Below are 11,543 nucleotides of genomic sequence, written 5' to 3'. Positions count from 1 at the left end.
GTTTATTAGAAACGAGGCCAACGAGGGAATGGGCTTAATGCATCAGTGGGTCAAGCCCAATGACTTAAGCCCGCTAGGGTTGAAAACCCTAGTTATAAATAGACCTCAAACAAGAGTTTGAGATCATTTTTTTACACAACAAACCCTAGCCGCTCAAGCCCTAGCCGTCCTCCCTCTCGGCCGTTGCTGCACCGCCGCACCACCGCCGTCCGCCGCCGGAATCCGCCGGTTTTTCCCTCTCCTTTCTCTATCGTATTCCCTTGTTATCTAACCCCTTTGTATCTAGTGCTACAGTAGGGGGAGATCCGTTTATTCGAGGTGAAACCTAATTGGAGAGGAGCTGCTGCCCCGACGGAATTGCCACACCGCCGCACGCGCCGCTGCACCGCCCACGCGCCGCCGCCGTTGTCACGCACGCGCCGCCGTCGCTCCACCTACGGACCAGCTGCCGTTCGGTGGTGTTCCTGCAGCCCCGAGGATTGGTAATCGCAGCTTGTACGTGATTGGTTCTTGATTTCGATTCGTTGAAATCTCAGGCTACAAGAGGTAAACAAATCGAAACTGTCGTAGATTAATTCGAACATGTTTGTATGAATTGCAATTTATGACTATGAGTAATATGCGATTATGTGTTTCGATTTCATTAAATGATGTATAAGCATGTTTCGTGATTTTCGATTATACGTATTTTCAATCAAATCGAAAATTTACCATATGTATGGCGGAAGCGTTAAGGTACGTTGACTATGTGATTAGTTTATGCATGTAATCGAAACTAGTTCGATATAAATTTTTTAAATTCCGCTGCGTATACATGCACGATCCCCAACATTAACTACTTGGTTACCTTCACCGACGATTATTCTAGGTATGGTTTCGTGTACTTAATGAAGTATAAGTCTGAAATTTTTGAAAAGTTCAAAGATTTTAGACACCAAGTAGAAAACCAACTCGGTAGACGTATTAAGAAACTACGATCCGATCGTGGTGGCGAATACTTAAGTACTGAGTTTATAGACTATCTTAAAGAGAATGGGATTCTGTCTCAATGGACTCCTCCTGGAACTCCTCAACTTAATGGAGTTTCCGAACGTCGGAATCGAACACTGTTAGATATGGTTCGATCTATGATGGGGTTCACCGAGCTACCGGCATACCAGTGGGGTCATGCACTCCTAACTGCCGTGTATTTGCTGAATAGGGTTAATACCAAAGCAGTTAACTCCACACCTTATGAACTTTGGCACTCCAAGAAACCCACGTTTAAACATATTAGGATATGGGGTTGTCCCGCTTACGTGAAGCGGCTAGTGGGAGATAAGTTGGATACAAAATCCGACCTATGCTATTTTGTGGGGTATCCCGAGGATTCCATGGGATACGAATTCTACTATGTTTCCGAGGCAAAGGTGTTCGTCTCGAGAAATGCCGTGTTCCTTGAGAAGGAATTTCTATCGGATAGAAAGGGCAATGTAGTTGATCTCGAAGAAGTTCGAGAACCACAATCTGAAGTTCAAGCACAACAATCAGATAATGAACCAATTCAACAAACCACTAACATACCTCCTGAACCGTCGCTGCGTAGATCCGAAAGAGTTCGGAGAGCGCCCGATAGGTTATTCCTCGTTGATGAAGTTGACCAAGGATGTGATCCTAGAACTTTCAACGAAGCTGTATCGGATACAGACAAGGGACATTGGCTTAATGCCATGAAATCCGAAATGGACTCTATGTACTCCAACAAGGTATGGACCTTGGTAGATCCACCCGAGGGAATTGTTCCCATAGGCTGCAAGTGGATCTATAAGAAGAAAATTGGAGTAGATGGAAAGGTGTCGACCTACAAGGCTAGATTGGTAGCGAAGGGTTATACTCAAAAGCAAGGAGTTGACTATGAGGAAACCTTCTCTCCAGTTGCTATGCTTAAGTCCATTAGGATTTTGCTGGCCATTTCTGCGTGGTATGACTACGAGATATGGCAAATGGATGTGAAGACCGCTTTCCTTAATAGGGACATTGAGGAAGAAATATACATGGCGCAGCCGGAAGGCTTCATATCTTCTGGAGATGAGCAACAGGTTTGCAAACTCCAGCGATCCATTTATGGATTGAAACAAGCATCCCGTAGTTGGAACAAAAGGTTCGACACAACTATCAAAGAGTTTGAATTTGTGAAAAACCCGGAGGAACCTTGTGTCTACAAGAAGGTTAGTGGGAGTGCAGTGACTTTTCTTGTACTTTATGTTGATGACATACTACTCATTGGGAATGATGTAGGGATGTTGCAGTCGACTAAAGTATGGTTATCCACACGTTTCTCGATGAAGGATTTGGGAGAAGCATCCTACGTATTGGGAATACGGATCTGTAGAGATAGATCGAGGAGATTGCTTGGCTTGTCCCAATCCATGTACATAGACACCGTTCTTAAACGGTTTAGCATGGAAGAATCCAAGAAGGGATTCTTGCCAATGTCCCATGGGGTTCGTCTCTCGAAATCCATGCGTCCTCAAACGCAAATGGAAATCGAGGAGATGAAATGGACACCTTATGCATCCGCTATAGGAAGCATAATGTATGGCATGCTGTGTACACGACCTGATATTGCGTATGCTGTAAGCGTCACAAGCAGATATCAGTCCGACCCCGGCCCAGCCCATTGGAAGGCTGTGAAGGACATTCTCAAGTACTTGCGAAGAACTCGAGATTTGTTTTTGGTCTATGGGGATACCGAGTTGAAAATAGAAGGCTTCACGGATTCTAGTTTTCAATCGGATGTGGATGACTCGAAGTCAAACTCGGGGTATATATTCAAAGTCAACGGAGGTGCCGTGTGTTGGAAGAGTTCCAAACAAGGCACGACGGCTGATTCCACCACCGAGGCTGAATATATTGCAGCATCAGATGCTTCAAAGGAAGGGTCATGGATTAGGAAATTCATCCAAGAGTTGGGTGTATTTCCGAACGCTAGCGATCCAGTACGGCTGTACTGCGATAACAACGGAGCCGTAGCACAAGCTAAGGAACCAAGAGCTCATCAGAAGTCGAAGCACGTGTTGAGAAAATACCATGTGATCCGAGAGATCATAGAGAGAGGTGAAGTCAAGCTAGACAGAGTCACCTCGGAGGACAATATTGCAGATCCCTTCACCAAGCCATTGTCAGGATCAGTCCACGAGAAACATCGAGAGTCGATGGGACTTTGATTTATGAGTAGTTGGCTTAAGGTCAAGTGGGAGATTGTTAGAGTAAGTGACCGGCAAGCCAACTTGTGGCTGTGGTCTTTCTCTTTTCTTTGTAATAAAACAATCGTTTTTCGTTCGTAATAATATAATATCATATTTGGCATTCTATATTTGTTATCCCATGCAAGCAGCATAGATATAGTCCTAACGAGTTACTCTATTACTGTGAGTTGATCTAGTAGAATCGTGAGATAACTCAACAATGTAATGTAACTGTTAAACCTTGTTCCTAGTCGATGGGTTACGCCAACAATGAGGATACCGGCCTTTCCCTTTTGAGACTAGCACTTAGTGTATGTGTACTGCGTCTCATCAGTCCTCGGTGTTGTGACATCGGCATACTTGAGTGGGTGCTCATACTGGATGAGTTCACTGAACTCCCTCGCCCTAGAAATCTATAAGTGGTTCTCATTCATCGAGTAATAGGTTTTTAAGATATAGTTGTACACCATTAGTCCTTAAGACCCAGACATCACCGTGACTTCACTAGAGGACCGATTGTATCGTGACCTGTCCCTGAGTCCCACCGCGGACCACTCCAAGGGCCAACGTTCGTGCAATCCGAAATCTAGTGTGAAGTCTGTGCATTGTAGTAGGGGATTCGAGCGCTTGAGTAGTCATGGATGTCCTGTGTGTTCTGACGGTTTATAATCCATGGAATCTCTGGTCAGAGTTGATAGTGGGGTGATTAGGGAAATGTGTTTCCCTAAGTCGCACACGAACGGATTTATAATACCTAGAACGTTCGCACGGTTATTGAACTTTATAAGAGGTCTCGGTGAACCAATGCCTCTAGTTCAATCGGGACATGTGCTACGAAGGGATCGTACTGTACGCTAACTATATCATAAGGTTCTTGCAGGCACTTCATTTGTATCTAGGGAATCATGATGCGTAGTTGCTAGACGCCAATCTTGATTCGTTGGGCACCGATTTGATCGGGATTAGGTAAAATGAGTTTTACCCTAATCGGGACTCTTGGGAGGAGTTCGTATAAGAACAATGTGTTGTTCGAATCACAAAGAGTTGTGAGCCCACGGCTAGCATACACCTGAACCATTGAGGGTCACACTTCTCGTGTAACATGGATCCTTGATAACAATGAGCATAGATTAATATGTTAATCTTTGCAAAGTTGGAGGTCAATATGATTGAGTCCAAGATTCGTGATTGTGGATTACGAGTCGGAATAAACGTGGAGAAAGAGAAATGCAGAATTTAGTGAACTTTCTAAATTGGGAAGTTTCCCGATTTAGCAAGTCCACTAAAGTGGAAGTTTCCAATTTTGGAAATTGGAAATTTCGAAGAGGCACTCGTATCGACGAGGACTTTGAGCTCGTCACAAATATAATTTTGTTATAATTTTGTGGACGATCGTTTATTAGAAACGAGGCCAACGAGGGAATGGGCTTAATGCATCAGTGGGTCAAGCCCAATGACTTAAGCCCGCTAGGGTTGAAAACCCTAGGTATAAATAGACCTCAAACAAGAGTTTGAGATCATTTTTTTACACAACAAACCCTAGCCGCTCAAGCCCTAGCCGTCCTCCCTCTCGGCCGTTGCTGCACCGCCGCACCACCGCCGTCCGCCGCCGGAATCCGCCGGTTTTTCCCTCTCCTTTCTCTATCGTATTCCCTTGTTATCTAACCCCTTTGTATCTAGTGCTACAGTAGGGGGAGATCCGTTTATTCGAGGTGAAACCTAATTGGAGAGGAGCTGCTGCCCCGACGGAATTGCCACACCGCCGCACGCGCCGCTGCACCGCCCACGCGCCGCCGCCGTTGTCACGCACGCGCCGCCGTCGCTCCACCTACGGACCAGCTGCCGTTCGGTGGTGTTCCTGCAGCCCCGAGGATTGGTAATCGCAGCTTGTACGTGATTGGTTCTTGATTTCGATTCGTTGAAATCTCAGGCTACAAGAGGTAAACAAATCGAAACTGTCGTAGATTAATTCGAACATGTTTGTATGAATTGCAATTTATGACTATGAGTAATATGCGATTATGTGTTTCGATTTCATTAAATGATGTATAAGCATGTTTCGTGATTTTCGATTATACGTATTTTCAATCAAATCGAAAATTTACCATATGTATGGCGGAAGCGTTAAGGTACGTTGACTATGTGATTAGTTTATGCATGTAATCAAAACTAGTTCGATATAAATTTTTTAAATTCCGCTGCGTATACATGCACGATCCGCAACATTAACTACTTGGTTACCTTCACCGACGATTATTCTAGGTATGGTTTCGTGTACTTAATGAAGTATAAGTCTGAAATTTTTGAAAAGTTCAAAGATTTTAGACACCAAGTAGAAAACCAACTCGGTAGACGTATTAAGAAACTACGATCCGATCGTGGTGGCGAATACTTAAGTACTGAGTTTATAGACTATCTTAAAGAGAATGGGATTCTGTCTCAATGGACTCCTCCTGGAACTCCTCAACTTAATGGAGTTTCCGAACGTCGGAATCGAACACTGTTAGATATGGTTCGATCTATGATGGGGTTCACCGAGCTACCCGCATACCAGTGGGGTCATGCACTCCTAACTGCCGTGTATTTGCTGAATAGGGTTAATACCAAAGCAGTTAACTCCACACCTTATGAACTTTGGCACTCCAAGAAACCCACGTTTAAACATATTAGGATATGGGGTTGTCCCGCTTACGTGAAGCGGCTAGTGGGAGATAAGTTGGATACAAAATCCGACCTATGCTATTTTGTGGGGTATCCCGAGGATTCCATGGGATACGAATTCTACTATGTTTCCGAGGCAAAGGTGTTCGTCTCGAGAAATGCCGTGTTCCTTGAGAAGGAATTTCTATCGGATAGAAAGGGCAATGTAGTTGATCTCGAAGAAGTTCGAGAACCACAATCTGAAGTTCAAGCACAACAATCAGATAATGAACCAATTCAACAAACCACTAACATACCTCCTGAACCGTCGCTGCGTAGATCCGAAAGAGTTCGGAGAGCGCCCGATAGGTTATTCCTCGTTGATGAAGTTGACCAAGGATGTGATCCTAGAACTTTCAACGAAGCTGTATCGGATACAGACAAGGGACATTGGCTTAATGCCATGAAATCCGAAATGGACTCTATGTACTCCAACAAGGTATGGACCTTGGTAGATCCACCCGAGGGAATTGTTCCCATAGGCTGCAAGTGGATCTATAAGAAGAAAATTGGAGTAGATGGAAAGGTGTCGACCTACAAGGCTAGATTGGTAGCGAAGGGTTATACTCAAAAGCAAGGAGTTGACTATGAGGAAACCTTCTCTCCAGTTGCTATGCTTAAGTCCATTAGGATTTTGCTGGCCATTTCTGCGTGGTATGACTACGAGATATGGCAAATGGATGTGAAGACCGCTTTCCTTAATGGGGACATTGAGGAAGAAATATACATGGCGCAGCCGGAAGGCTTCATATCTTCTGGAGATGAGCAAAAGGTTTGCAAACTCCAGCGATCCATTTATGGATTGAAACAAGCATCCCGTAGTTGGAACAAAAGGTTCGACACAACTATCAAAGAGTTTGAATTTGTGAAAAACCCGGAGGAACCTTGTGTCTACAAGAAGGTTAGTGGGAGTGCAGTGACTTTTCTTGTACTTTATGTTGATGACATACTACTCATTGGGAATGATGTAGGGATGTTGCAGTCGACTAAAGTATGGTTATCCACACGTTTCTCGATGAAGGATTTGGGAGAAGCATCCTACGTATTGGGAATACGGATCTGTAGAGATAGATCGAGGAGATTGCTTGGCTTGTCCCAATCCATGTACATAGACACCGTTCTTAAACGGTTTAGCATGGAAGAATCCAAGAAGGGATTCTTGCCAATGTCCCATGGGGTTCGTCTCTCGAAATCCATGCGTCCTCAAACGCAAATGGAAATCGAGGAGATGAAATGGACACCTTATGCATCCGCTATAGGAAGCATAATGTATGGCATGCTGTGTACACGACCTGATATTGCGTATGCTGTAAGCGTCACAAGCAGATATCAGTCCGACCCCGGCCCAGCCCATTGGAAGGCTGTGAAGGACATTCTCAAGTACTTGCGAAGAACTCGAGATTTGTTTTTGGTCTATGGGGATACCGAGTTGAAAATAGAAGGCTTCACGGATTCTAGTTTTCAATCGGATGTGGATGACTCGAAGTCAAACTCGGGGTATATATTCAAAGTCAACGGAGGTGCCGTGTGTTGGAAGAGTTCCAAACAAGGCACGACGGCTGATTCCACCACCGAGGCTGAATATATTGCAGCATCAGATGCTTCAAAGGAAGGGTCATGGATTAGGAAATTCATCCAAGAGTTGGGTGTATTTCCGAACGCTAGCGATCCAGTACGGCTGTACTGCGATAACAACGGAGCCGTAGCACAAGCTAAGGAACCAAGAGCTCATCAGAAGTCGAAGCACGTGTTGAGAAAATACCATGTGATCCGAGAGATCATAGAGAGAGGTGAAGTCAAGCTAGACAGAGTCACCTCGGAGGACAATATTGCAGATCCCTTCACCAAGCCATTGTCAGGATCAGTCCACGAGAAACATCGAGAGTCGATGGGACTTTGATTTATGAGTAGTTGGCTTAAGGTCAAGTGGGAGATTGTTAGAGTAAGTGACCGGCAAGCCAACTTGTGGCTGTGGTCTTTCTCTTTTCTTTGTAATAAAACAATCGTTTTTCGTTCGTAATAATATAATATCATATTTGGCATTCTATATCTGTTATCCCATGCAAGCAGCATAGATATAGTCCTAACGAGTTACTCTATTACTGTGAGTTGATCTAGTAGAATCGTGAGATAACTCAACAATGTAATGTAACTGTTAAACCTTGTTCCTAGTCGATGGGTTACGCCAACAATGAGGATACCGGCCTTTCCCTTTTGAGACTAGCACTTAGTGTATGTGTACTGCGTCTCATCAGTCCTCGGTGTTGTGACATCGGCATACTTGAGTGGGTGCTCATACTGGATGAGTTCACTGAACTCCCTCGCCCTAGAAATCTATAAGTGGTTCTCATTCATCGAGTAATAGGTTTCTAAGATATAGTTGTACACCATTAGTCCTTAAGACCCAGACATCACCGTGACTTCACTAGAGGACCGATTGTATCGTGACCTGTCCCTGAGTCCCACCGCGAACCACTCCAAGGGCCAACGTTCGTGCAATCCGAAATCTAGTGTGAAGTCTGTGCATTGTAGTAGGGGATTCGAGCGCTTGAGTAGTCATGGATGTCCTGTGTGTTCTGACGGTTTATAATCCATGGAATCTCTGGCCAGAGTTGATAGTGGGGTGATTAGGGAAATGTGTTTCCCTAAGTCGCACACGAACGGATTTATAATACCTAGAACGTTCGCACGGTTATTGAACTTTATAAGAGGTCTCGGTGAACCAATGCCTCTAGTTCAATCGGGACATGTGCTACGAAGGGATCGTACTGTACGCTAACTATATCATAAGGTTCTTGCAGGCACTTCATTTGTATCTAGGGAATCATGATGCGTAGTTGCTAGACGCCAATCTTGATTCGTTGGGCACCGATTTGATCGGGATTAGGTAAAATGAGTTTTACCCTAATCGGGACTCTTGGGAGGAGTTCGTATAAGAACAATGTGTTGTTCGAATCACAAAGAGTTGTGAGCCCACGGCTAGCATACACCTGAACCATTGAGGGTCACACTTCTCGTGTAACATGGATCCTTGATAACAATGAGCATAGATTAATATGTTAATCTTTGCAAAGTTGGAGGTCAATATGATTGAGTCCAAGATTCGTGATTGTGGATTACGAGTCGGAATAAACGTGGAGAAAGAGAAATGCAGAATTTAGTGAACTTTCTAAATTGGGAAGTTTCCCGATTTAGCAAGTCCACTAAAGTGGAAGTTTCCAATTTTGGAAATTGGAAATTTCGAAGAGGCACTCGTATCGACGAGGACTTTGAGCTCGTCACAAATATAATTTTGTTATAATTTTGTGGACGATCGTTTATTAGAAACGAGGCCAACGAGGGAATGGGCTTAATGCATCAGTGGGTCAAGCCCAATGACTTAAGCCCGCTAGGGTTGAAAACCCTAGTTATAAATAGACCTCAAACAAGAGTTTGAGATCAGTTTTTTACACAACAAACCCTAGCCGCTCAAGCCCTAGCCGTCCTCCCTCTCGGCCGTTGCTGCACCGCCGCACCACCGCCGTCCGCCGCCGGAATCCGCCGGTTTTTCCCTCTCCTTTCTCTATCGTATTCCCTTGTTATCTAACCCCTTTGTATCTAGTGCTACAGTAGGGGGAGATCCGTTTATTCGAGGTGAAACCTAATTGGAGAGGAGCTGCTGCCCCGACGGAATTGCCACACCGCCGCACGCGCCGCTGCACCGCCCACGCGCCGCCGCCGTTGTCACGCACGCGCCGCCGTCGCTCTACCTACGGACCAGCTGCCGTTCGGTGGTGTTCCTGCAGCCCCGAGGATTGGTAATCGCAGCTTGTACGTGATTGGTTCTTGATTTCGATTCGTTGAAATCTCAGGCTACAAGAGGTAAACAAATCGAAACTGTCGTAGATTAATTCGAACATGTTTGTATGAATTGCAATTTATGACTATGAGTAATATGCGATTATGTGTTTCGATTTCATTAAATGATGTATAAGCATGTTTCGTGATTTTCGATTATACGTATTTTCAATCAAATCGAAAATTTACCATATGTATGGCGGAAGCGTTAAGGTACGTTGACTATGTGATTAGTTTATGCATGTAATCGAAACTAGTTCGATATAAATTTTTTAAATTCCGCTGCGTATACATGCACGATCCCCAACATTAACTACTTGGTTACCTTCACCGACGATTATTCTAGGTATGGTTTCGTGTACTTAATGAAGTATAAGTCTGAAATTTTTGAAAAGTTCAAAGATTTTAGACACCAAGTAGAAAACCAACTCGGTAGACGTATTAAGAAACTACGATCCGATCGTGGTGGCGAATACTTAAGTACTGAGTTTATAGACTATCTTAAAGAGAATGGGATTCTGTCTCAATGGACTCCTCCTGGAACTCCTCAACTTAATGGAGTTTCCGAACGTCGGAATCGAACACTGTTAGACATGGTTCGATCAATGATGGGGTTCACCGAGCTACCGACATACCTGTGGGGTCATGCACTCCTAACTGCCGTGTATTTGCTCAATAGGGTTAATACCAAAGCAGTTAACTCCACACCTTATGAACTTTGGCACTCCAAGAAACCCACGTTTAAACACATTAGGATATGGGGTTGTCCCGCTTACGTGAAGCGGCTAGTGGGAGATAAGTTGGATAGAAAATCCGACTTATGCTATTTTGTGGGGTATCTTGAGGATTCCATGGGATACGAATTCTACTATGTTTCTGAGGCAAAGGTGTTCGTCTCGTGAAATGTCGTGTTCCTTGAGAAGGAATTTCTATCGGATAGAAAGGGCAGTGTAGTTGATCTCGAAGAAGTTCGAGAACCACAATCTGAAGTTCAAGCACAACAATCAGATAATGAACTAATTCAACAAACCACTAATATACCTCCTGAACCGTCGCTGCGTAGATCCGAAAGCGTTTGGAGAGCGCCCGATAGGTTATTCTTCGTTGATGAAGTTGATCAAGGATGTGATCCTAGAACTTTCAACGAAGCTGTATCGGATACAGACAAGGGACATTGGCTTAATCCCATAAAATCCGAAATGGAATCTATGTACTCCAACAAGGTATGGACCTTGGTAGATCCACCCGAGGGAATCGTTCCCATAGGCTGCAAGTGGATCTATAAGAAGAAAATTGGAGTAGATGGAAAGGTATCGACCTACAAAGCTAGATTGGTAGCGAATGGTTATACTCAAAAGCAAGGAGTTGACTATGAGGAAACCTTCTCTCCTGTTGCTATGCTTAAGTCCATTAGGATTTTGCTGGCCATCTCTGCGTGGTATGACTACGAGATATGGCAAATGGATGTGAAGACCACTTTCCTTAATGGGGACATTGAGGAAGAAATTTACATGGCGCAGCCGGAAGGCTTCATATCTTCTCGAGATGAGCAAAAGGTTTGCAAACTCCAGCGATCCATTTATGGATTGAAACAAGCATCCCGTAGTTGGAATAAAAGGTTCGACATAACTATCAAAGAGTTTGAATTTGTGAAAAACCCGGAGGAACCTTGTGTCTACAAGAAGGTTAGTGGGAGTGCAAAAACTTTCCTTGTACTTTATGTTGATGACATACTACTCATTAGGAATGATGTAGGGATGTTGCAGTCAACTAAAGTAT

Source organism: Erythranthe guttata, chromosome 12, assembly GCF_056151865.1.
Source record: "Erythranthe guttata isolate IM_541 chromosome 12, IM_541, whole genome shotgun sequence".
Taxonomy (NCBI): Eukaryota; Viridiplantae; Streptophyta; class Magnoliopsida; order Lamiales; family Phrymaceae; genus Erythranthe; species Erythranthe guttata.
Note: the sequence above shows the minus strand (reverse complement) of the source record.